The sequence below is a fragment of the Rhynchophorus ferrugineus genome, unplaced genomic scaffold (genome assembly GCF_030347505.1).
Source record: "Rhynchophorus ferrugineus isolate W39M unplaced genomic scaffold, kcgeb_rfMv2 rfM10, whole genome shotgun sequence".
In the NCBI taxonomy this organism is placed as follows: domain Eukaryota; kingdom Metazoa; phylum Arthropoda; class Insecta; order Coleoptera; family Curculionidae; genus Rhynchophorus; species Rhynchophorus ferrugineus.
In genome coordinates, this window is record NW_027472589.1 from 22,857,068 (window position 1) to 22,883,012 (window position 25,945).

Below are 25,945 nucleotides of genomic sequence, written 5' to 3' on the forward strand. Positions count from 1 at the left end.
TAACTTTTTTGTTTTAGGTAAGTTCAGTTATTTGCACTTAACAATGCGACTAAGACGTAAGTATATTATACGTTTTATAAAACTGAAACAACTTGTTAAACAAAGGATCCGAAGCTAATGACGTATTCAGTATACTGTAACATATAATTTAAGACGCTAACTGCATAACTTGAAAAACATAATTTATCTTCAGTGTTATTAATTTATTATTGTCTTGTTGTTTGTGCATAAATACACAAGCAAGACGAGTACGGGATAAATACATCAATACGTATTTCCTTAATTTAAATAAAAATAGTAGTTAAGCTAAAGCTGAAAGTAAACACTTATATACTATACAAGTTCGTATGGTTTAGTGTCCTTTAGTGTTCTGATTTCCTGCGTAATGTCCAGTAGGTATATTGCCACCACGTTGCTATGATTTAGTAACCTTATTTCATGTTTCAATGTGAAATCTTAAAATTCCTTCTGATAGCAAGCATCGCAGTGCCATCAGCAAATGTGATAGCATAGTGATATTTTCCATTTATCGTATACCAAATGTGTAAAATAGGTAGCGAATTCACCCCAATACACTTCCTTGTGGTACACCTACCTTAGGACATTTTATTGTAGGGTAGACAGATTCTTGCTGTAATGTAAGATTTTAATAGTTCAATGTGTTGTTTCAGAAACATTTTCTGTAGCTTATGAACAAAGCTGTCATGCCATACCTGATCGAAGGTTTCTGCTACATCTAAGAATATAGCTGAACATACTTTTTTACTTTCGTAGGCTTCTTCAAACATTTATTATTCTATGGACCTGGTCAGTTGTTGAATGTTTGTTAATAAACCTGAACTGTGTATCGGTATTCATCAATACACCATACACATTCAATCATTCACCCCAATAAACTTCCTTGTGGTACACCTGGATGGTACCTTAGGACATTTTATTGTAGGGTAGACAGGTAGGTAGTCCTCTGGTTTGACTCGAAACATTCTTGCTGTAATGTAAGATTTTAATAGCTCAATGTGTTGTTTCAGAAACATTTTCTGTAGCTTATGAACAAAGCTGTCATGCCATACCTGATCGAAGGCTTCTGCTACATTTAAGAATATAGCTGAACATACTTTTTTACTTTCGTAGGCTTCTTCAAACATTTATTATTCTATGGACCTGGTCAGTTGTTGAATGTTTGTTAATAAACCTGAACTGTGTATCGGTATTCATCAATACACCATACACATTCAATCATTCACCCCAATAAACTTCCTTGTGGTACACCTGGATGGTACCTTAGGACATTTTATTGTAGGGTAGACAGGTAGGTAGTCCTCTGGTTTGACTCGAAACATTCTTGCTGTAATGTAAGATTTTAATAGCTCAATGTGTTGTTTCAGAAACATTTTCTGTAGCTTATGAACAAAGCTGTCATGCCATACCTGATCGAAGGTTTCTGCTACATCTAAGAATATAGCTGAACATACTTTTTTACTTTCGTAGGCTTCTTCAAACATTTATTATTCTATGGACCTGGTCAGTTGTTGAATGTTTGTTAATAAACCTGAACTGTGTATCGGTATTCATCAATACACCATACACATTCAATCATTCACCCCAATAAACTTCCTTGTGGTACACCTGGATGGTACCTTAGGACATTTTATTGTAGGGTAGACAGGTAGGTAGTCCTCTGGTTTGACTCGAAACATTCTTGCTGTAATGTAAGATTTTAATAGCTCAATGTGTTGTTTCAGAAACATTTTCTGTAGCTTATGAACAAAGCTGTCATGCCATACCTGATCGAAGGTTTCTGCTACATCTAAGAATATAGCTGAACATACTTTTTTACTTTCGTAGGCTTCTTCAAACATTTATTATTCTATGGACCTGGTCAGTTGTTGAATGTTTGTTAATAAACCTGAACTGTGTATCGGTATTCATCAATACACCATACACATTCAATCATTCACCCCAATAAACTTCCTTGTGGTACACCTGGATGGTACCTTAGGACATTTTATTGTAGGGTAGACAGGTAGGTAGTCCTCTGGTTTGACTCGAAACATTCTTGCTGTAATGTAAAATTTTAATAGTTCAGTGTGTTGTTTCAGAAACATTTTCTGTAGCTTATGAACAAAGCTGTCATGCCATACCTGATCGAAGGTTTCTGCTACATCTAAGAATATAGCTGAACATACTTTTTTACTTTCGTACGCTTCTTCAAACATTTATTATTCTATGGACCTGGTCAGTTGTTGAATGTTTGTTAATAAACCTGAACTGTGTATCGGTATTCATCAATACACCATACACATTCAATCATTCACCCCAATAAACTTCCTTGTGGTACACCTGGATGGTACCTTAGGACATTTTATTGTAGGGTAGACAGGTAGGTAGTCCTCTGGTTTGACTCGAAACATTCTTGCTGTAATGTAAAATTTTAATAGTTCAGTGTGTTGTTTCAGAAACATTTTCTGTAGCTTATGAACAAAGCTGTCATGCCATACCTGATCGAAGGTTTCTGCTACATCTAAGAATATAGCTGAACATACTTTTTTACTTTCGTAGGCTTCTTCAAACATTTATTATTCTATGGACCTGGTCAGTTGTTGAATGTTTGTTAATAAACCTGAACTGTGTATCGGTATTCATCAATACACCATACACATTCAATCATTCACCCCAATAAACTTCCTTGTGGTACACCTGGATGGTACCTTAGGACATTTTATTGTAGGGTAGACAGGTAGGTAGTCCTCTGGTTTGACTCGAAACATTCTTGCTGTAATGTAAGATTTTAATAGCTCAATGTGTTGTTTCAGAAACATTTTCTGTAGCTTATGAACAAAGCTGTCATGCCATACCTGATCGAAGGTTTCTGCTACATCTAAGAATATAGCTGAACATACTTTTTTACTTTCGTAGGCTTCTTCAAACATTTATTATTCTATGGACCTGGTCAGTTGTTGAATGTTTGTTAATAAACCTGAACTGTGTATCGGTATTCATCAATACACCATACACATTCAATCATTCACCCCAATAAACTTCCTTGTGGTACACCTGGATGGTACCTTAGGACATTTTATTGTAGGGTAGACAGGTAGGTAGTCCTCTGGTTTGACTCGAAACATTCTTGCTGTAATGTAAAATTTTAATAGTTCAGTGTGTTGTTTCAGAAACATTTTCTGTAGCTTATGAACAAAGCTGTCATGCCATACCTGATCGATGGCTTCTGCTACATCTAAGAATATTGCTGAACATACTTTTTTACTTTCGTACGCTTCTTCAAACATTTATTATTCTATGGACCTGGTCAGTTGTTGAAAGTTTATTAATAAACCTGAACTGTGTATCGGTATTAATTTTTTCCTCTTTATAAAAATATGATTAATTTGAGGTCATCGTACAGTTTCTCGCTAATTACATAGTGATAAGCATTGATAGTTAATCAAAGGACAATGTTTTGGTAGCACTGAATTACCAGTTAGTTTGATATGTTAATACAACCCCATAAGTCATTTATGCTTTATAATTGACTAGCGACCCGCCCCGGCTTCGCACGGGTGCAATGCTGATACTAAATTAAATACACTACAGAAAAAATATGAACGTTGTATATAAAAACATAGCGGCCCGCTCCGACTTTGCACGGGCATAAAATATATATGCCTATGTCACTCAATGAAAACATGATTAAAATCGATCCAGTATTTTTGGTTCATTCATTACTGCCCTTGGCCTGCACGCATTAAATTTGGAGTAAAACAATTCCTCTTCCCCTATACTTACTATGAAGATTTCCTGCTATCTTTGGAATATCTAAATTCATACAATTTTTATTACATTACACATTTTTAAACGCAAATTTTAAATTTGTAATATCTCCGAAAATATTTGTTTAATTTACATGCTGTAAGGAACCATATTGATCTATATTAATTGCACACTATATTTAAGGTACTTAATTCGATAAGGATTAATGCCGTATTGCTTTTTATGGTGTACAATACTGTAATACATTAATTTGATCTAACTCGTAGGGTTAGGCAGCGTTTTTGCTAATTGCTAAATAAGCCTAAAAAAATAGGTTAATTTACGACATCACGTTAGAAACCTCTAAAATTAGCAATGTTGCCTTAGTATATTATGCATGTATTATACATATAAACCTTCCTCTTGAATCACTCTATCTATTGAAAAAAACCGCATCAAAATCCGTTGCGTAGTTTTAAAGATTTAAGCGCACATAGGGATATAGGGACATAAAAGGCGACTTTGTTTTATACTATGTAGTGATAATAAACCAATCTTTCAGATTATCTTCGGACTAACTAGTATAGTTATTTCATTGTGACTTCGGTCCGCTGTATTTTCACTATTTCTACTTACTTTCTTTCACTAAAACTTTTTAATTACCTTTGAAATTAATCTATAGTATAATATATATGGTATTATATAAATCTCAATTGTTCTACAGCTGATAAGTTCGACCAAGTTCTGAAATATGACACTTCTCGCCATATGCCTTTAAGAGAGCTATAAGATCAATACGCCAACTAGATAACAATAGACAATCAATGTCAAGAAACTTCTAATTACTTGACATTGTCATCATGTCATAATTACTTGTATGGACTTTGTAGTTATGTAGTAGTAAAAATGCCAATTCACAACTAAAATACAATGACTTTGGGTAGGTAACCACTTTTTATATTAGAATTTTGAAAATATAAAGAATGAACAAGTCTTGTGCTATGTATATTCCATTATATTTGTTTTAAGTCATTTATTTATTCATACTAATACTTTACCTGTAGATCCATCTGTTTTAAATATTTTTAAAATAATTAAAACTTTAATATGACCAAGAAAAAAACACAAGTCACTTCTAGACAAATATAGTAAGCGACTAACCAGGAATCCGTTTCTTCCTACACTATATTAAGGTTTATTATTAAGCGCGAACTTATACGCATGGGACGAATTAATTTTGTTGATTTAGAATATATTCAACTATAGTATTATTATTATTTTAATTAATTATTATTATTTTATTTTATTTTTACCTAGTATTAAAGTTATTTCTTAAAATTGTCAGAATTAATAGATGCTTGAATATATTATGGTGATTTCTTCGCATTAAAAAGGTAATTTAGAAAAAAGATCGTTCCAGAACACCAATTTGAGTTTCTCAATAAGCACGTAACAATAGAACAAGCGAATAGACTTGTAAACAATATAAATATGGACTTAAACACCAAAAGATTTTGTTCACCTACATTTATAAGCATATCTCAGGTGTTTGATAAAGTATGACATACGGGATTGCAGTTTAAATTAAAGAAACCTCCCCCTAATCCAGATTATGAGCTACTAAAGTCTTACTTCCCAGATGGCCATTTTATTCTTAAACAGGGTGATGAACATACCCAATTACATGCAATATATTCAGTACATATGAATATATTAGTACACAGCCGATCTACCTATAACAAAAATAAACACTGTGGCAACATACGCAGACGACATGGCAGTCTTAGCCTCTCGTGAAGACCCAGCCATAGCATCACTCAACCTACAAACACGCCTAAATCAAATACAAATGTGGCTGAAAACATGGCGTATAAAAGCTATTAAAACAAAATCTATTCATATAACTTTTACGCTCCGTAGAAGAATATGTCCACCAGTCTATATCAATAATTGTTATTTGTATTTTATACTGTATTATATACTATATTGTATTTTACCCTCTATTATATACACACAATTTAGCGTAATACCTTCCTAAACCTATTTATCTTTTGAAGTAGGAGGCGAGCCCAAACAATACAAGATTATTAAAATCATTTTGTGTCATATTCACAATAAGCAAAAAATTATATTTGTTTTGTTCGTAATTTATTTTTGTTTGCAACAAATTATATTTCTTTGTGAATTTTGTAAAAATATGTGGCTTTTTTGCGTGCCTCTAAAATTTGTAGGTTTTCCTCGATAACCCCAGATTCAGATCCTTACTTAGTTCCATTGGGACCACCTCGGAACTGTACTCTTTCAAATAAAAAAAGAATTTTAAAAATCGGTCCATAATTGACGGAGAAATCGGCGAACATACATTAAAAAAAAAAAAAAAAAAAAAATATATATATATATATATATATATATATATATATATATATATATATATATATATATATATATATATATATATATATATGTGTGTATACAGCCGAACCTAGAGCCTCCTCCTTTTTTGAAATCGATTAAAAGGTATGACTTTTCGTCTGACTTTCGTAACAATACACTTTGAGTTTGTTCATATAAATTATCTGAAAATTCTTTGAGAATTATTTGAGCTGTGTTTTCGTCCAATAAGTGTTGTTATTAAAAAGAAACCTTATAAAAAACCTTAAAAATTTTTCCATGCTTTTGGGTTCCCCATGTCCTTTCTCATTGACAACAAAATCGTCACTTTCAATTGCTGGAAGCAAAACTTACATTTTGACAGATCACTATCACTATAAGTTAACAGATAGATTGATTGTTGTAAACCTTCATCAAGCACTTAATAAGTAAAGTGCCCAAATCGTTACGTTTTAACTGCACAATAATATTTTTATAATAATTTCTCCTTTGGGTCAGTACTTACATAATATTCTCAGTCAAAATGACCTTCGTCACTGAAGATTTTATTATTTATCTAACCTACCTAGTAAAAAAATCACTATTCCTTCAGAGAAAGTTCTTCTTAGAACATATTTGTTTTCTTTTAAATTTTGCATTATTTGAATTTCTTTAGGATGGTAATTTAAAACTTTCCAGGTCCAGGCGCTGACTTAATGAGTAGAAACCTCATTTTATGGACCCTTTTAGTTCAATTTTCATGCAGATTAACATTGGTAGCATCTCATGGTCAGTGAATACTAGACTGACTACAAAACCACTTATAAAGATCTGCGGCATATAAACTACCACTCCTAAAATATGCTTCAATGGCAAAGCACATTTGACTACTAATCCTCACGTAGGATATTACAGACGCACAAGGACACGCAAGACATTAACTCGCTTTAGTTTTAATGAACACCCTGTATGTGTTTAAAAACTTCAAACACTTCAAAATAGTAGAGTTAGTATAATATTGAAAAACTGTGTAACGGTCAAATGTGAGAAACAGACCTTGCGCAAGATATAAAATAGCAATATGTTTAAAAAGATCAGTAATTATAAAATTTAATTTACAAAACCTACTTTCAAGCAAACACTATTTTAAGCTCCGAGTCAGAAGCCATAAAATGTATTTAATTCTAGTACAGTATTATATGTCTGTCCGATTAACAGTATGCATTATTTAAAGCAATAATAAGTTTCATTTTTATTTATTGTTACAAAATTATCGTATCACATCTCGAGTTTTGTTACTCCTCATATAAGGCTCAGTTTCAAATACTTGTTATGCCAACAGTTCATCAAACATTGAATGGTTATTAAACATTTGGCTTAATGCCAAGTTTCCGGACACAGTCCCAGGAAAAACAACCATCAAGGATTGGTACGCTAAGTTTCCAAGTGGTGAAATGAGCACCGAAGACGGTAACGCAGTGGATGCCCAAAAGAGTTTGTTACCAACAAAAACATTTAAAAAATCCCCAAAATGATTATGAATGGCCGTAAATTTAAATTGAATGAAATAGCAGATACTCTAAAGATATCAACTGAACGTGTACATCATACCATTCATGAATATTTGGGTATAAGAAAGCTCTGTGTAAAGTGGATGCCGGGCGAGCTCACTTATGACCAAAAACATAGACAAGTTAATGATTCGGAGCAGTGTTCTTGATCTTGACCTAGAAATTCCTACAGTCAGGGAAGTAATCAAAATTTCTCTGGAAAATACAAAGCCAGGGTGCGCCTTCCTAAAAACCTAGAGGCGCTTCAGCTACTGAATGGACGACACCTGTCTAAACCCTGGAAACCTTTGTGATACTGCGTGAGTAAAAGGGTGTAAGGTGTGAGAAAGGAACTAGAGATCGTCGCTGGACAGACTATACTGTGCCTTAGGAGCAAACATTAAACAAGTGACCAGGTTCATAGAATCACAGACACCATTGAAAAAGGGAACTCATTTAAAACATACACTACCAGCTAAAAAACTCCTCATGGAAACAGTGTACTAACATACAAGATGTACTATGTATCATGGCCTTAATATTATCTATCGTCTATCTGTCTATCCCCTATATATAGCTGACATATTCACATATTTACAATAGACAATTCCTCATATTTTAACCCTTTAGACAAGGCTTATGTAAAAATTGTGAGAGAACCCCAATTTTGTTAAAAATAAAACCTTGTTTCTGTAGAATAACGTATTATAAGCCATAACAAGAGAAATATTCACGTATCATATTATATTAATTTAATTATAAATTGCTACAATATCTAACCTATTTATTAAATTTAGTTCTCTGTAATATAAATATATCGCAATTATTTTCTTGTCAGTACCATATTTTTCCGCACTTCGCTCATTTCTAATCATCGACCTAATTCAGTGAATACTGATAATGATGACAATCATAGAGAGAAGAACATGAAGTTCTTAACAGGTGGTGCCTCCGTCACAAATAAGGAGAAGTCTCTGACAATGAGATCATTAACGATCAAATGTGAGAAACAGACCTTGCGCAAGATATAAAATAGCAATATGTTTAAAAAGATCAGTAATTATAAAATTTAATTTACAAAACCTACTTTCAAGCAAACACTATTTTAAACTCCGAGCCAGAAGCCATAAAATGTATTTAATTCTAGTACAGTATTATATGTCTGTCCGTTTAACATTATGCATTATTTAAAGCAATATTTTCATTTCATTTTAATTTATTGTTGCAAAATTATCGTATCACATCTCGAGTTTTGTTACTCCTGATATAAGGCTCAGTTTCAAATACTTTTTATGCCAACAATTCATCAAACATTGAATGGTTATTAAACATTTGGCTTAATGCCGAGTTTCCGGACACTGTCCCAGGAAAAACAACCATCAAGGATTGGTGCGCTAAGTTTAGACGTGGTGAAATGAGCACCGAAGACGGTAACGCAGTGGACGCCCAAAAGAGTTTGTTACCGACAAAAACATTTAAAAAATCCACAAAATGATTATGAATGGCCGTAAATTTAAATTGAATGAAATAGCAGATATTCTAAAGATATCAACTGAACGTGTACATCATACCATTCATGAATATTTGGGTATGAGAAAGCTCTGTGTAAAGTGGATGCCGGGCGAGCTCACTTATGACCAAAAACATAGACAAGTTAATGATTCGGAGCAGTGTTCTTGATCTTGACCTAGAAATTCCTACAGTCAGGGAAGTAATCAAAATTTCTCTGGAAAATACAAAGCCAGGGTGCGCCTTCCTGAAAACCTAGAGGCGCTTCAGCTACTGAATGGACGACACCTGTCTAAACCCTGGAAACGTTTGTGATACTGCGTGAGTAAAAGGGTGTAAGGTGTGAGAAAGGAACTAGAGATCGTCGCTGGACAGACTATACTGTGCCTTAGGAGCAAACATTAAACAAGTGACCAGGTTCATAGAATCACAGACACCATTGAAAAAGGGAACTCATTTAAAACATACACTACCAGCTAAAAAACTCCTCATGGAAACAGTGTACTAACATACAAGATGTACTATGTATCATGGCCTTAATATTATCTATCGTCTATCTGTCTATCCCCTATATATAGCTGACATATTCAAATTCCTCATATTTTAACCCTTTAGACCAGGCTTATGTAAAAATTGTGAGAGAACCCCAATTTTGTTAAAAATAAAACCTTGTTTCTGTAGAATAACGTATTATAAGCCATAACAAGAGAAATATTCACGTATCATACTATATTAATTTAATTATAAATTGCTACAATATCTATCCTATTTATTAAATTTAGTTATCTGTAATATAAATATATAGAAATTATTTTCTTGTCAGTACCATATTCTTCCACACTTCGCTCATTTCTAGTCATCGACCTAATTCAGTGAATACTGATAATGATGACAATCATAGAGAGAATAACACGAAGTTCTTAACAGGTGGTACCTCCGTCACAAATAAGGAGAAGTCTCGGACAATGAGATCATACCGTATCGAGGTGAAATCTGTAAAATTACTTGTGCTTTAACCTTGCGGTATTCGCGTGGTCGTACCCAACGTAACAACCTTAAAACAACAATAACAACAGCCATCGCGCCTGACCGAGTGGTCGAGACGCAACAGCAGGAATCGGGCCAGTCGTATGGATTAACTGCAAACGCCGCGCTTAGAATGTGAACTAACTGTAACATAAAATCGGAATTATATGGTTTTTTTTTTTGTTGGAGTGTCAGTGTGTGTGTATCTGTTTAGTTTTATACGTGTAGAAATCGTATGCTCTAAATATCAGGCTGTTTAATTGTTCCTGAATCTGGTCGCAGGGCCCTGCGTGAACCGTTGATTCGTCTCATTTAGCCAGTTACTGACTTAATTTACTCCTATATCAAATGGGTATTTGATAATATTAACTAGATGCAAGACTAAATGTTCTATTATTGTTTATAATTATAGTCCATTATTATCATGCAGACAAATGCTATATAAGGATATAGTTAAGAATGTTAATATTAAAACAAAAATTATAGCTATAATTTATCCAAAGAAGTTTTGTACATACGTCATTTAAATGTATCACGACAAAACATTGCAATGTTGCCGCATCAACTCTGAGTTTTAATTCAGTTTGGCTTTGACATACTTTAACAAAATTCTAATCTAAAAAAAATTTAAGACTTATATTATCGAGGGACTTAAAATTAGAATTAATTATATAGTTATAATAGTTTGTAGGTTAGGGTTGAGTTTGATTATATTTGCATTGTACTCTTTTCCTTACCACCTATGAGTAAAAATTCTAGGTGCGTTTGTAGTTGTATCCCCTAGAGGCCTAATCTACCTAATTAGCAATTGTATATCCAAATAATATATCTTACTTTCTTTAGAGAACATATTTACCTTTTACTCTTATAGTAAAATCTTATGTATGCTTATGGTTAAGGATCTATTAATAATATAATGAAACAACCATGATTATCTCTTGTCTATAAAATCAAGCTCATCTTGTTGATTTACAAATTATATTATTTTATTTTGTATTAATGTTTTTTTTAACTTCCTTGATGAACATATTATTTCGGTTAAGGAGTCTTAAGCCAAAATATTAATTATAAGTATATTACCCAATACACTTTTGTTTCAAGTAAATAAACCACTTCAAAATAATTAAGTATTTAATTGATGGCACTTTACAAACAACTTTTGAGCAATAGGGACAAAAACCAGCTTTAGCAACCTGTCGGAAGAAATTGAAGACAATATACAACCAAGCCATGAAAAAGTTGTTTCCAAATCACCATTAATAAGAGTCTATAAGGTAGAAGAAATAAAACGTATGCATGACCTATTGAAAACCATTACTAAGAACTAAACAATTAAAACATAGCTCACTGTTAATAATAAACTCACTGAAGTAATAAAAATCCAATTGTTCGAAGCATAGCACTTCAAAGTTCTAGTAAAAGAATTAGATGAAAGAAACATCCAATACCATACTTTCAGGCCAAAATCTGAGACAACATTTAAATTCATGTTAAAAGAATTACATCACGGGACGGACTTTAACACCATCAAGGTAGCCCTAGCTGAAAAAGGCCACGAGGTCGTAAATGTTCACAATATACGACATCGCACGACAAAAAAACCTCTGCCTATGTTCTATATTGATTTAAAACCTAATGGAAATAATAAGGCGGTGTAAGAAATCACCAAATTGCAAAATAATATTATCAGCACATACAAAAAGAATTATACCACAATGCACGAGGTGCCAAGTGCACCGGCATACAAAAACTTACTGTCACAAATCATATAAATGCGTAAAATGTACAGGAGAACACAAAACAGGAGATTGTACTCGTAAAGTTTGCGATGAAAAAGTAAAATGTGCTAAGTGTAACGGAAATCATCCAGCGAACTACAAGGGTTGCGCAGTTCACAAGCAACTACAGCAGAAACTCTATCCTGCCTTAAGAGAAAAAAGCATAAACAGCAACAAAAACAATCCACACCTACCAGTCTACCCACCAGACCAAGTCACCCAGACATAACTTAAATCCAAATGGTTCAAAATGGTTCAGCACAAAATCGAGAAACCACATCACAACCTACTGAAACTAGCAGCAACATTTCTAGATTAGAAAACACGATGAGGCCAAACTAATGGATCAAATGGGTACGATGCTTGGTCTACTCACAACCGTCGTCAGCAAACTTGCCTAATGCCTGAAACCATTAGCTACAAAATCGCCGTCTGAATTGCCAATGGACTCCAACAATACGTCAGGGAACTAAAAATGTCCGTAACTGAACAAAATATTGACGTTATGATGGTTTCCGAAACACATTTTACGGACAAACATTATTTAAATATTCCCAAATATAAACTTTATCATACAAATCACCCTGATGATAAAGCGCATGGAGGTACAGCCATAATAATTCGAGATGATATAAAGCATTTCGAAAAAGAAAAATTCCGCAAAGACTACCCTCAAGCCACCAGTATAACCATAGAGGAAGTCCATGGACCATTAACAATGTCTGCAAATTTATTGCCCACCCAAACATAACAACAAGGCAGAACACTTTCAAGAATTCTTCAGTACGCTAGATAATAGATTTATAGCCGGAGGAGATTACAATGCAAAACATTTAATGTGGGATTCAAGAATAATAACCTCAAAAGGTAGAGAACTACTAAAATCAATAAAGACAGATAATTTACAACATATCTCTACTGGTGAATCAACATATTGGCCTTCGGACAGAAAAAAACCAGATACTATAGATTTCTGTATTACAAAAAATATTAATAAAAAAAGTGTCAGGCAGAATCATGTTTCGACCGGTCTTCTGATCATTCACCAATAATAGTAACAATTTCTTCAAAAATTACCATCAAAGATAAACTCCCTTTTCTGTGCGATAATAGAACTAACTGGCCCTCATTTAGAGAAAACTTAGACCAAAATATCTCTCTAAACTTACCGTTACAAACTGAAATGGATATAGAAATTGCAGCGATAAACCTTACAAAAAAATATACAGGAGGCAGCATATTCCGCAACTCCTAACAGTGAAATATTTCCAAGAAAAAATACACATATATCATGTACTATACAGAAAAAGATAGCAGAAAAAAGAAAATTCCGACGAAAAAAGCTTAGGAGATCCCAGCAGCATAACCCACCTATTAAAACAAACGAAAATAATTGGGCTAGAAGTAATAAAGAGAAGGCCAACATTTTCTCAAAACACTTAAAAAATGTTTTTAAACCTTTCCAGTCTCAGCTGCATAAAGATGAGGAAAATAAAATGACTAGCTTTCTAGATTCGCCATTTCAAATGGACTTGCCGCACGAGAAATTGACGGTCAAAAAAGTTAAACAAACAATAATGAGAGAGATTAATATTATAAAAGCTCCTGGTTATGACTTAATTACTGGTAAAATTTTAAAAGATCTATCAGAAAAGGGCATAAAACTATTAACATTTATATTTAATGCTATGCTACGAATTAATTATTTCCCTAGTATCTGAAAAGTAGCTAAAATATTAATGATTCTTAAACCAGGAAAATTACCGGAAGATGTGACCTCCTACCGACCTATAAGTTTATTACCGATAATCTCGAGAAATTATGCATAAAAAAGCTAAACATCAGTTTGGCTTTCGCGATAAGCATGGGACTATAGAACAAGTGCATAGACTTGTAAACAAAATAAACACTGACCTAAAGGCCAAAATATTGTTCGGCTGCTTTTCTAGGCATCAGGCTTTTGACAAATTAGGGCATACTGGCTTACAGATTAAACTAAAGAAACTTCTCCCTCATCCGGACTATTAGTTACTAATAAAATAAAATCGTATCCTACTGATCTCCATGATGCTCCGTGCTATATTTCAAATAAAGTGATACAACGCCATATTCCTCTAGAACCTATAACGAGTGTAATCCAACGTGTTTGTGTGAAGTACTCCGAAAGAGTGTCAGTGCATCCCAATGTACTCGCTAATCAGCTAAATATGCGACGTGATAGTGAAGTGCGTAGACTAAAACGTTTAACACCACCTGATCTGATTAGTGGACATATGTAGACTTTAGAATAAGCTTTAGAATAAGACTAATTAATTAAGATAATATTTTATACAGCATATTGCTTGATGAAGTGATTTTCTACATGCCATGTATATATAATTTAGACATAAGAAATACTTATTGCCAATAGGGCAGATTGTGGAATCACGAAGAAGTAATTTTTAAAAAAAAATTTTGAAAATTATGTAGATTTTTCCTAATAAAACTGTATTGACTTTCCGGTACACCTGATAGAAGCACCGTTTTCGGAACGTTTGGACATATCAGACAAAATACTTTCTTCCTCTATCAAAGTTCAAGAACACCGCTACGAATTAATCCGTGGTACGAACTACAAAAGCGTAATTAAAAAAAATACACTCTTATTTCAGTTTCGTGTCGATCGTGTCGCGTCCGCTGACTCCGGCATTGGCTGCGGAAAAAATTAATTTGCATCAATTATTCATCCAGTGAACGAACGGAAAATGTCAGAACGTGGGAGCGGGCGAAAAAAATGCCCATTTCAAGAAAGGAAACGCTCTCGAATCGCTGGCTGCCGTTGGTCGGTTGCTTCATCGAACGAACTGCAGCTCCGTTCGCCACTCGAACGTACGTCTAACATTTACGGAGTTATTTTTCAGAATTTTCGCTTTTGCAATCGCGGCGTGTCGGTATTTATCGTTCGATATTAGTTTGCGTCACGCATTCCGATGCAGTTCTCGTTTTTATCACAATTGTGGCGTTCAGATCTTTATCTGGGCCCATTTTCCCCGGATTTTAGATGATGTTTCCATCGTCGACCGCATGTTTTGTAAAAATATTCACACTCGCTTTCTATCAAAACTTGAATTTTACGTCGAACAACGATAAGACTTTTAATGGTGGGTACAGACTTGAGCATTCGGGGCAAATTTCGTGAGAAAATTGAAAATGCCGATGATGCAGGATTCAAAATTGGTTCAAAGTCGTAGTGCGCATGCACTTTCTTTAGTTCCAGTGTTCGCCGCATGACATTCAGCGCTTGGCGACGAATGGAACGTTACTCTAGGAGCTGCGGATCAGTATTTTATTGGTTTTGTTTTTCCATGTAATTTAATTCGTACTTTAAAAATGTTTTTGAATGATAAATATGTATTTAAATGTTAATAATGTTTAATAATAATACATATAATTATATAAAAACCTCACAAAATCGTTAAAAAAATAAAATATTTATATTTTACTTGCAAGAACCTTGTTATAAAATCTGAAATAATATTTAATAAAATAATTAATAAAAAGTGTCATAAAAATATGAGTTGTTTTTCTTATTTTTCATTGAAGGCATTTACATTTATTGATACTCTCTATAATTTCAATGATTTAAGTATCACTGTACACTGTTCTTATATCTTATCAAAATGATATCAAAATTTCTTATTCTCTGATTCTCTGAATTTCACGTTCTTCGACTTTTACTCTCAACAAATTCTAGCTACACTTTACATATAAAATAAAATTTAAATCATTACTAAAATATATTATGTTTTATAAAAAATATTTAACCTTACATTCTGCACTTATCCTTGTTCTACTATATGAAAACCAATGTCTGTTAGATCACCAAGAATAACACAACAATCTAATTATTATTAGTATAGAATTGTTAATGTAACACAAAATCTAAATATTCTAGATTTTTTGTTATTTTCATCTGACCGGCTGTACCGTTCGATTCGAAAATAATGGACAATATTGTTTATTCTTTTCTACGGTTTATTCTATGCAGGAAAGGCGCATGCGTCAAATCCGGATATGTTATGGGGTAATGTAGTATGGAGTTCACAGAGCACGTTCATGAAGATAAATAATAGCTATACCGATAGTGTGAGTGGGTAGTCTTCCGACGGTAGGTTAATCCACTGGTCCACGTGACCCCCGTGGCGAGTCACTTCCATTACAGTTTTTTTATCATTTATTACAACAAGAATTGCTAATGCTAATTAGGACTTGCTTTTTAGTCATTTTTTTTTATTATTATTTAATTAATACATTGTTACAAGACGTTTCCGTCTAACCTACAATTTGTCTTTATGCTAACTTAAATCTAGGTATATAACTAGGAGGACCCATCGGCCCTACCTCAGTCTCTGGTGAAATAATGTTTATACATGTCACTACTGAATTTTTTAATATATGCACCTCACTACACAACACTACACAAGATCAGTTAGTTTGAATCTGTGTCCTGTTCTGGTGGTATCCAAAAGTTGCAACATTTCAATATTCGTATGATAATGGAGTCTTTCCTCATGCTCCCTTGCAATTCTCTTGATTTCTTGACTGACTGTGGGTATCGGAAGGTCTCGATGTAGGTAATCAGTCCTATAGTATTTGAGTGCACCCACAATACCTCTCAGGACTTTGTTCTGAAAAATTTGTATTTTATTAATGTTACTCTCTGCAGAATATCCTCATAATTGAACTCCGTATGTCCATATAGGTTTCAATATTTGCTTAAATAATACCAATTTATTATGTGATAATTGTGATTTTCTTCCAATTAGCCAGTACATTTTCTTATATTTCAATTCCAGTTCTTTTCTCTTCTTCTTTATATGTTCCTTCCAACGAAGTTTTGCAACGAGATTCATTCCGAGATATTTAGGGTTGTTGCTATATGGAATGATAGTGTTATTTAATGTTATTGGTGCTTGTACGGTCTGTTTATAGGTGAACTGCACATATACAGATATACTTTTATTAATTCTTATTTTCCAAACTTGTGTCTAATTATTTATATTGTCATTTGCATGTTGTAATTTTCGTGAGGCTTCTTCACTATTGTCTCCGACAGCTATAACGCACTACCATCAGCAAATGTAGCTATAGTGATATTTTCCTTTTGTGGTATATCACAAGTGTAAAGTAGATAAAGCGTTGGTCCCAGTACACTTCCTTGTGGTACACCTGCTTTAGCTTCTTTTATTGTAGAGTAAGCTTTTTCTTGCTTGACTCTAAACATTCCGGTTGTAATGTATGATTTTAATAGTTCGGTGTGTTGTTTTGGTAACATTTTCTGTAGTTTATGAACAAGGCCTTCATGCCAAACCTTATCGAAGGCTTGTGCTACATCTAAGAATATAGCTGAGCATACATGTTGACTTTCGTAGGCTTTTTCAATAACATCTGTTATTCTGTGGACCTGGTCAATTGTTGAGTGCTTGTTAATAAACCCAAACTGGTGTATTGGTATTAGGTTTTTTCTCTCTATGATCGGTTTTATTATTTTCAACAGGAGTTTTTCAAAAACCTTAGATATTACTGGCAGCAGTAATATAGGTCTATAGGATTTTATTTCGTTTGGTGACTTCCCAGGTTTTGGGATCATTATAATTTCCGCCATCTTCCAAATGTCTGGCACATGTTTTAGTCTAAACGCTGTATTGATCAGGTTGGTGAATTTTATAATTCCCTTTCTTGGTAGTTTTTGCAGTGATTCTCCTGTTATTAATAAATCGTAGCCTGGTGATTTCCTGGGGTTAATGTCAGTTTTAATAACTTTGGTTAACTCTTTCGGCGTGACTAATTCCATCATCGAATTTTCAGCTTCTATGTCCAGCAAATTATGTTCAATATTAGTTTTGTTTGGTTTGAAAGTTTTTTCTAGATATTCAGCAAATACTTTTGCTTTTTGGCGATTGTCACGTGCCCAATTCCCACATAGGTCTCTTATAGGTGTGCTGTGTAGACATGAGCGCTTTAGATATTTTGTGGCTTTCCAGAGTGAATAATCAGTTTCTTTATCATCTGTTAAATTTCTGAGATAGTCGTATTTCTCTTTTCAGTCTTTGGGTTATATTTTTAAACTATTTTTATTTTCAGGTGTTCTGTTTTGATGCCATTTTTTCCATAATTTACGTTTTTCAGCTACCATTTCCTTCACTTTTTTTGGATAATTAATTCCTTTAGTTATACGCTTTATTTCTGGAGTATTATTCCAAGCAGCTTGTTGAATATCTACTACGAATTTTTCTGCTTCAAGATTTAATTGTTCAGTTGTCTTGAGGGGTACATTTAGTTGAATTCGTTTGTTCAATTCTTCAGCAAATCCTTCCCAGTCTGTTCTATTGTTTGTTAACGTTGAGTTTCTTTCTTTTCTTATTATATTTTCGCTCAGCGTCAGAATCACTGGCGTATAATCTGAACTTAGCTCAAAATTTTCTTTTATATAGTCGGATGTTATGTTTCTTACTATGAAAAACTCTAACAGGTCTGGGGTTTTCTCCTGATCAGTCGGTTGGTTGGTTGTAGTAAGTTGGTTTTTCAGTTGACCTGTAACGCTTTTTGGTAAATAATAGAAAATATTTTAGTATTTTATTGATATTACATAATAACTTTTGGGGGCTTCGTTAGTTTATTTTTGAGAACTCTGCAAGCTCTCTTTAGCACGCTTTAGCGATTATGCACCAGCTGCTACTGATATCAACTATAATGGATTCCCAATTATTATATTTTAAAGAAGACAATATTAGGCACTTTACTGTCATCGCGCACATTTAACTGTTTGGCGAGTGCATTGCAATGCACTAATAGTTTTTCAGAGTACTTCGCACTAACACTCCGAATCATATTCTTTATGGGTTCTATGGGGATATCGCGCTGAATCAGTGTGTTGGACAAGTAATATGGGGCATCGACGATGACTCGGAACGCTTTATTCTGAAACCTCTGTAGGATATATATGTTAGATATGCTAGTTGTACCCCGATAAAATATTGACGTTTTAGATTTAAAGCTAAATACGCTTTAAAATGTCATATCTACATGATCATAAAACGTAACACATTGAAACAAAATAAAGACATTTTAATAACTATTAAATTTAGCCATACAAATCCGATAGTACACTCAAGATAACCCAATATATAATATTATTTAACAAGTTTTAGATTACAATCAGAAATTAACGAAAAATTGGCATTCATTCTGATGTAACAAAATGGTTATGTAATTAAATTGCACTTGAAGTTAGGCTCAAGTAGAAAGGAGATTTTTCACAGATCAAGATTGTTTCTTCTTATCTAATGACTTTAAAGTTAACGAGCATTTTGATGTTTTATTTTTTTCGATCAGTTCTGTTTTGAAACGTTTTTTGTGTTATATCTTATGTTACCTTAGATATGTTTAGAACTTATAGTCTCAAGACTTAAGAGTTGCACTGTACACACAAACGAGACAAATACGGAATAAGTGTAATCGGTATGTATCTCTCAAGTTAAGTTGTACTACTTAAGCTGCAATGAAGGCTAAACACTTGCAGGCTATATAAATTCGTGTAGTTTGGTTCGTTTCAATCTTCTGATTTCCGATTGCCCAGTGGCTATATTGCTTACACCGTTGCATGCAATTGGTTTAATGTTTTAATGCTTTGGCGTAGTATTTCCAATTTGACCTATCATCGACATGGATACCGGGGCATTTCGCTAATTCGGTGTCATTTCCCCGCTATGCGAATTTAACAGGCATAAATTTGGAGCTATTGCGCTGTATTTTTTAGTCTCTAGTCCATTTGTAGATCTTCTTACCGTTACTTTTACTTTTTCTACAGCCTTAAGCAGAGATATATTTTTGACATGATAAATTGTATCGTCGCCAAATCTTCCAAGAATTGTTTCTTTTGTTACTAAGATATCAGCAGTGTAGTGCAGGTACATGAGTAGTCAGTCTCAAGATACTACCCTGGGCAACTCCAGCCGATATAGGTTTAAGTGTTGAGACTACCCCTTCATGCGAGATATTCTAAAATATATGATTCCAACAGTCGACGGTAATTCCTTGATAGGAATTTTGCCAAATACTATACTATACCAGTCAAGAGCTTGCGAGACGTACAGTAATATTCCCGGACAGTACTTTTTCTCTTCCAGTATCTTTTCAACAACCGCTGTTACTTGGTCGATTGTCGAGTAGTGATTTCGAAATTCGAACAGAAATCTAGTATTTCTATAAATAGTTTAATACATTTTAATACCACCAGAAAGAGGCCTATAAGATTCAACTTGTTATGTCGGCTTGTCAGGAGACGCTAAATGATATTAATAATTTAGATAATAATATTATTAAATGTAAACCACCAAACACAAAAAGAATGATTCCACGGTGTACAAGGTGCCAAACACACAGCAACACAAAAGCGTACTGTGGAATATCATTTATATGCGTAAGGATTACATAGTCCACAAGCAACTACAGGCAAAGCTGTATTCTACGTTAAGGGAAAAAAGGAATAAACATCAATAGAAACAGTCCAGGCCATCCAATTTACCAAATAAAGCAACTCATATACATATTGCATACTCAAATTGTCGAATGACAACAACACGATAGGACTAAAAATGTTTACAAACGAACAAAACACTGATGTAATGGCTTTTCAAAATACACATCGCAGATAAATACTATCTAGAAATTATAAAATGGAAAATGTATTAGTAGAAGTTTCAAACATTTCGAAAGGTACTTATATACAGACAATGTATTAGCCAAATATTGTTACTGAAGTCAAAGTTGAAGAATTCAAAGGAAAACTTGATATATTATAGCCTATTTAAACACAGATTTTGTAAAGTACTTAATGAGGTATTGTAGTTGCACATGATTATAAGATAGTTGATCTTTTATCAAAATGAACTTCAAAATTACAATTTATGCATTTTATTTACCTATTTATCAAATGTATTAGGTTCTCGGGCGAAAATCCAAGTTATCATTAGATAACAACATATTATTTTGTTGTATAAATTTATACTCAAGCCTATTTGATCATATCGAATCCAACTATAGGGAACCACTAGCAGGTTTAATATATCCATCATACGACGGTTCCAAAATAAAGTGTTGCGTGCCATTGTCGATGCTCCGTACTATGTTTCAAATGAAGTGGTTCGCGCGATATTCCTCTGGAACCAATAACGAATGTAATTGAACGTGTTTGTGTGTACTGTTTGTGTTAGGTACTTCGAAAGTATTTTAGTGCATGCCAATGTACTCGCTAATCAGCTAAATATGCGAAGTGACAGTGAAGTGCGTAGACTAACACGTTTAACACCGTGCAATATGATTATTAGACATATCTAGACTTTAGAATTAGCTTTATAATAAGACTAATTAATTAAGATAATAGTTGGCACAGGAGATCAATTAATTGAGTTTCTACACGCCATGTACATATAATATAAACATAACAAATACTTTAAACCCTCTGGGCAGATTGTGGAACTACTAAGAGTAATAACAACAAAATTTACACAAATATTTAAAGGTGATTTTATGCACTATGGAGCTGTATCATCAAATGTATAGAATTTAAATCTTTTTGCGTTAAAATGAATAACACTATTGATAACATTTGAAGTTGGGTCTGATTTCTTTGTTTATTGTGTCAGTATATCAGTCCGTAATGATTTTGTTCAACTGTGTAAAATGAATATTTTGGTAGCTCTGCAAGTATATTTACATGTATATCTTCAAATTTTCACCATTAAAGTTAGATTTTCCATAGAAACAATTTTGATTTGTCTTAACAAATATTTCGTTGCAATAATGCTATTTTCACACATCCCAACTGGCGTTTGGGTTATTATTAGGTACTCTAAAAAGTTATTACCTGCACTTATTAATTTTGCTCTTGCCGTTAGTGTGTTAGGCTAGAAATTTTACTTAATGTTCTTCAATATTCTATCACATTTCACGGGTAGTGTGTCTGGAATACTCATTTTCTTCATTCCATAAAAGTCAACGAATCGATCATTTGCCTTGATAAATCCCAGTTCAATCTTTTCATTTATCTAACTCTTAAACTGTGACTCTTTAACCGATAAGATAAATAATCCAAAATCGAAGCACCCTAAAAAGTTCAAATTTTAGAAATGATGCTTAGGATAACGACGTAAGACTCAAAATGGCGAATTTTGAAATCTTATCTGGACTGGACCTACTGTTTAACGTGGGCTTCGAATCACGGTCCTCGTCATTAAGCTTACCTACTGGCCAGTGATCAACTTAGAGGTCATTCCAGCAGACATCCGGTCTTACCCAGCCTGGTTACTGGCGTGACTGGAATCGTTTTCCTTGCCGGATTTTACACTCTTGTCTAGGACCATCACAAATATAAAACAATCGCAAACTTAAATTTACGACCATGTCCCACCAGCATTCGAACCCGCGACTATCGCAACAGTAGGGGGACCGTCTTGTCGCTTTTAACACTGCACGAACCAAGCCGGCTTGAAATGTTCTATTTTTATTTATGGTAAGATCTTAGTGAGATTACTTTTAATTCTAAAGTAAATGGATTTTTAATAATATTTCTATAAAATATTGCTATTATAAAACAATATTTTTCCGATTTTTATTACAGTCATCTAGCCTACTGTATCTATTTAAGTTTCCATACTATATATGTATGTTTGGTGACTGTAAATATGTAAAATATCCTTTAAAATGCATATAGTCTATTCAAAGTTTTTTTAGTAATGCGTCGTGGATATTTGTGACGTCGAAACATTACAATGTTGCCGCATCAACTCCGAGTTTTAGTTCAGTTTGGCTTTGACATACAAGAAAATTCTAATCTAAATAAAATAATTTAACAATATTTTATCATAATACAACTATTTTATCGATATAACATAACATCAGTTAATAAAATTATTTTAGAAAATTGTCTCTCTGGAAAGTATACATAAAAGAATTAGGGACATGGAGCTTTTTAAGGGATGTAAGACATCCTTTCATACACCCTTACAGAGTATAGTATTTAAATTGTGTAAAGATAACCTTCGGAGAGGTTTAATGGAATTTTCAGATATTAAAAGAATTCAATAAATGGCATAAAATAATTTAAGAAACTTGAATATTCCAAAATGGTTCATTGTGGCACTTTTGGCAAGACAGTAACAAAAAATGTAAAGACAATTAATAGTTAATTGCAGATATATTGCTGGTTGAGAAGGATATTCAATCAAAAACTGTTTGGATATATGGAAGGAAGCATTGTCAACCATAATACCCTCGGTTTGGATGAACTCAATAAGACATACAAAGGAAGTAATTGATAAATGATGAAATCGCGAATAGGTTTTAGACAGATTATAAAATAACAGTTTAGCGATTGAATTGGACAGTGAATCGTAAAGTGAAAGTGACTGAAGGAAACTTTCAGGATATGTGATAATGCGGTGCAGTCCTGGAAATTCCTGAGAGAGGGTGATGAGAGTGGAAAAAACTAATGGTATGCATATAATTAATTGAATATAACTATACAAAATGATATTGTAGGGCGTGAAACATTTGTGTGCACAGATATGATTGTAATTGTTCAAAATTAAACATAAGCATTAGGTTAGAACGTATAAGGAGAGGATGAATATTAACTGTTTTGTAGATATGGTAAATGCATTAGACCGAATTCAGTGATATAATTTTATCAAGAATAGTGTACGCAAGTAGTAGCAGAAGAAAAATACAGTAGTACTAAGATGACTTGCCAAATAAACACTCCATGGAAGGAAACAAGAACTAAACATAAAAAGTAAATATGCTCTCGAATGAAAGTAAAATACATTTCTCAGATATACAATTGTTGATTAGGTGGATTAGGCCTCCAGGGGGATAGCATAACATAAAAAATGCGCCTTGAAGCTCTACCTTATGGACGGTGTGGAAAAGAATTTAATGTAAACAAACCAAATCTAACCTACAAACTATTATACCCGTATTCTTAATTGCAGTTTTAAGTCCTTCGATAATATATGCATTTGATGTACCATAATCTTAAAATAAATTATATTTGATAACATTTTTGTTGAATTATTTTATTTAGATTAGAATTTTCTTTGAGAAAGAGTTGATGCGGCAACACTGTAATGTTTCGACGTCACAAATATCCACGACGCATTACTAAAAAAACTTTGAATAGACTGGTCGTAAAATGTGTAAGGAACACTATCTAATATATAGATCGTCTGACCGTCTGAATTTCCAATATGGCCGTTAGAATTAATATATAAACAAATTCCTATTAAAAAAGAACACGGAGAAAATAGAGGTAAAGTATTTTAATCGGCACCAAGGTTGATATATCAGTCGAGGACGTCTCCGTATAGGCGGGTCATTCCTGATATATCGGTTTATTTATAAACATTGACTCGTTTTTCCGATGTGTTCGAGCGGATGAATCAGACAAGCATCATTTTAATAAGAACCGTGCCCACTAAGTACGTTTTGTGGGAACACATGTTTGTTAGTGGTTTATCTATCCAATATTTTATCAATTTCTTCGTGTAAATTAATTATTTATAGTATAATGTAATTAATAACCATAGTTTCAACGGACTACATCCGTACGGAATCTAATTTTGTTCTGTTTGGTAAATAAACAAGTTTATTTCGGTCGTGACATAATTAACGGGGACTTGTTACAATATTTTTAGACAAAATTTTTGTTTTAACAACTATAATTATGATTTCCTATGGATTTAATTGGGCTTAATTAATTTAGAAAAATCAGTTATAAAATAGTTATGGTTAAGTTATTGGCAAAATATGATATAAATTAGTGTTGGGAACTATCGACTGAAATTGACTATCGACTGTTTAATATTTAACTACTTTTTACTATCGACTGTTTCAGTGGCTATTTTTAGTTCAACTGATTTTACTACTTTTTACCAGCGACTGTTTCAGTCGTCTGTTTTCAGTCGTTATTTTCGGTCCGACTGATTTTGTTTCTATTTACTATCGACTGTTTCAGTCGCTATTTTTGGTTCGACTAATTTTACTACTTTTTACTATCGACTGTTTCAGTGGCTATTTTTAGTTCAACTGATTTTACTACTTTTTACCAACGACTGTTTCAGTCGACTGTTTTCAGTCGTTATTTTCGGTCCGACTGATTTTGTTTCTATTTACTATCGACTGTTTCAGTCGCTATTTTTGGTTCGACTGATTTTACTACTTTTCACTATCGGCTGTTTCAATGGCTATTTTTAGTTCAACTGATTTTACTACTTTTTACCAGCGACTGTTTCAGTCGACTGTTTTCAGTCGTTATTTTCGGTCCGATTGATTTTGTTTCTATTTACTATCGACTGTTTCAGTCTACTGTTTTCAGTCGTTATTTTCGGTCCGACTGATTTTGTTTCTATTTACTATCGACTGTTTCAGTTGTACTTTTAGTTACTATTTTTGGTCCTACTTGTTTCATTCGCTTGATTTTTAACGTTCTGGCTCTGTCGTCCTAGCCGCGACCTTGACAAAAATGTATCCAATTTATATTTAAATAGATTTATATATAATATATGTAGTTTTATGATTTTTTTGGTAGTTTGCTTGTCAATAACAATATACTGTATATTAATGTTATAACATTTTGGTACGATATTTTTCAAGATTGTTAATGTAATAAGGTAAAAAGATTAAAATTGGGAATGATAAATAGTAAAATATTTTGACTATTTTTATGGCAATAATAGATAATATTTCGATTACTCTCTCAATTTTTGTTAAAAAATATTTCCGTTCAATAATAAATAAAGCATGTAAATTTCATTTCATTCAGATAATTTTTAATTATGTCATGGAATAGCAATTAACACATTAAAATACAATAAAATATTTGTGGGGTAATATTCCATTCCATAGAAAAATTCCATTCCTTTTTAC

The 25,945-nt window shown here is 33.1% G+C and overlaps 1 protein-coding gene and 2 long non-coding RNA genes across 9 annotated transcripts in view; 2 read left to right on the top strand and 1 right to left on the bottom strand.

Annotated features, from left to right (window-relative positions):
• Positions 1–25,945, top strand: part of LOC143203514 (uncharacterized) — an 87,588-nt gene that overhangs the window by 45,884 nt on the left and 15,759 nt on the right. The window lies entirely within an intron of this gene.
• LOC143203515 (uncharacterized) lies at positions 217–3,349 on the bottom strand. 6 transcript variants are annotated; one of them, XR_013007354.1, is made up of 7 exons: positions 3,213–3,349; positions 2,856–3,130; positions 2,499–2,773; positions 1,785–2,416; positions 1,428–1,702; positions 1,281–1,345; positions 217–595 (listed from the first exon to the last, which is right to left on the bottom strand). It is a non-coding gene; the product is annotated as an uncharacterized LOC143203515 (long non-coding RNA). The 6 variants fall into 6 exon arrangements; XR_013007349.1 differs by having other exon boundaries at positions 509–595; positions 924–1,345; XR_013007351.1 differs by lacking the exon at positions 217–595 and adding an exon at positions 714–804 and having other exon boundaries at positions 924–1,345.
• LOC143203517 (uncharacterized) lies at positions 21,040–24,078 on the top strand. The gene is made up of 2 exons (XR_013007355.1): positions 21,040–23,513; positions 23,667–24,078. It is a non-coding gene; the product is annotated as an uncharacterized LOC143203517 (long non-coding RNA).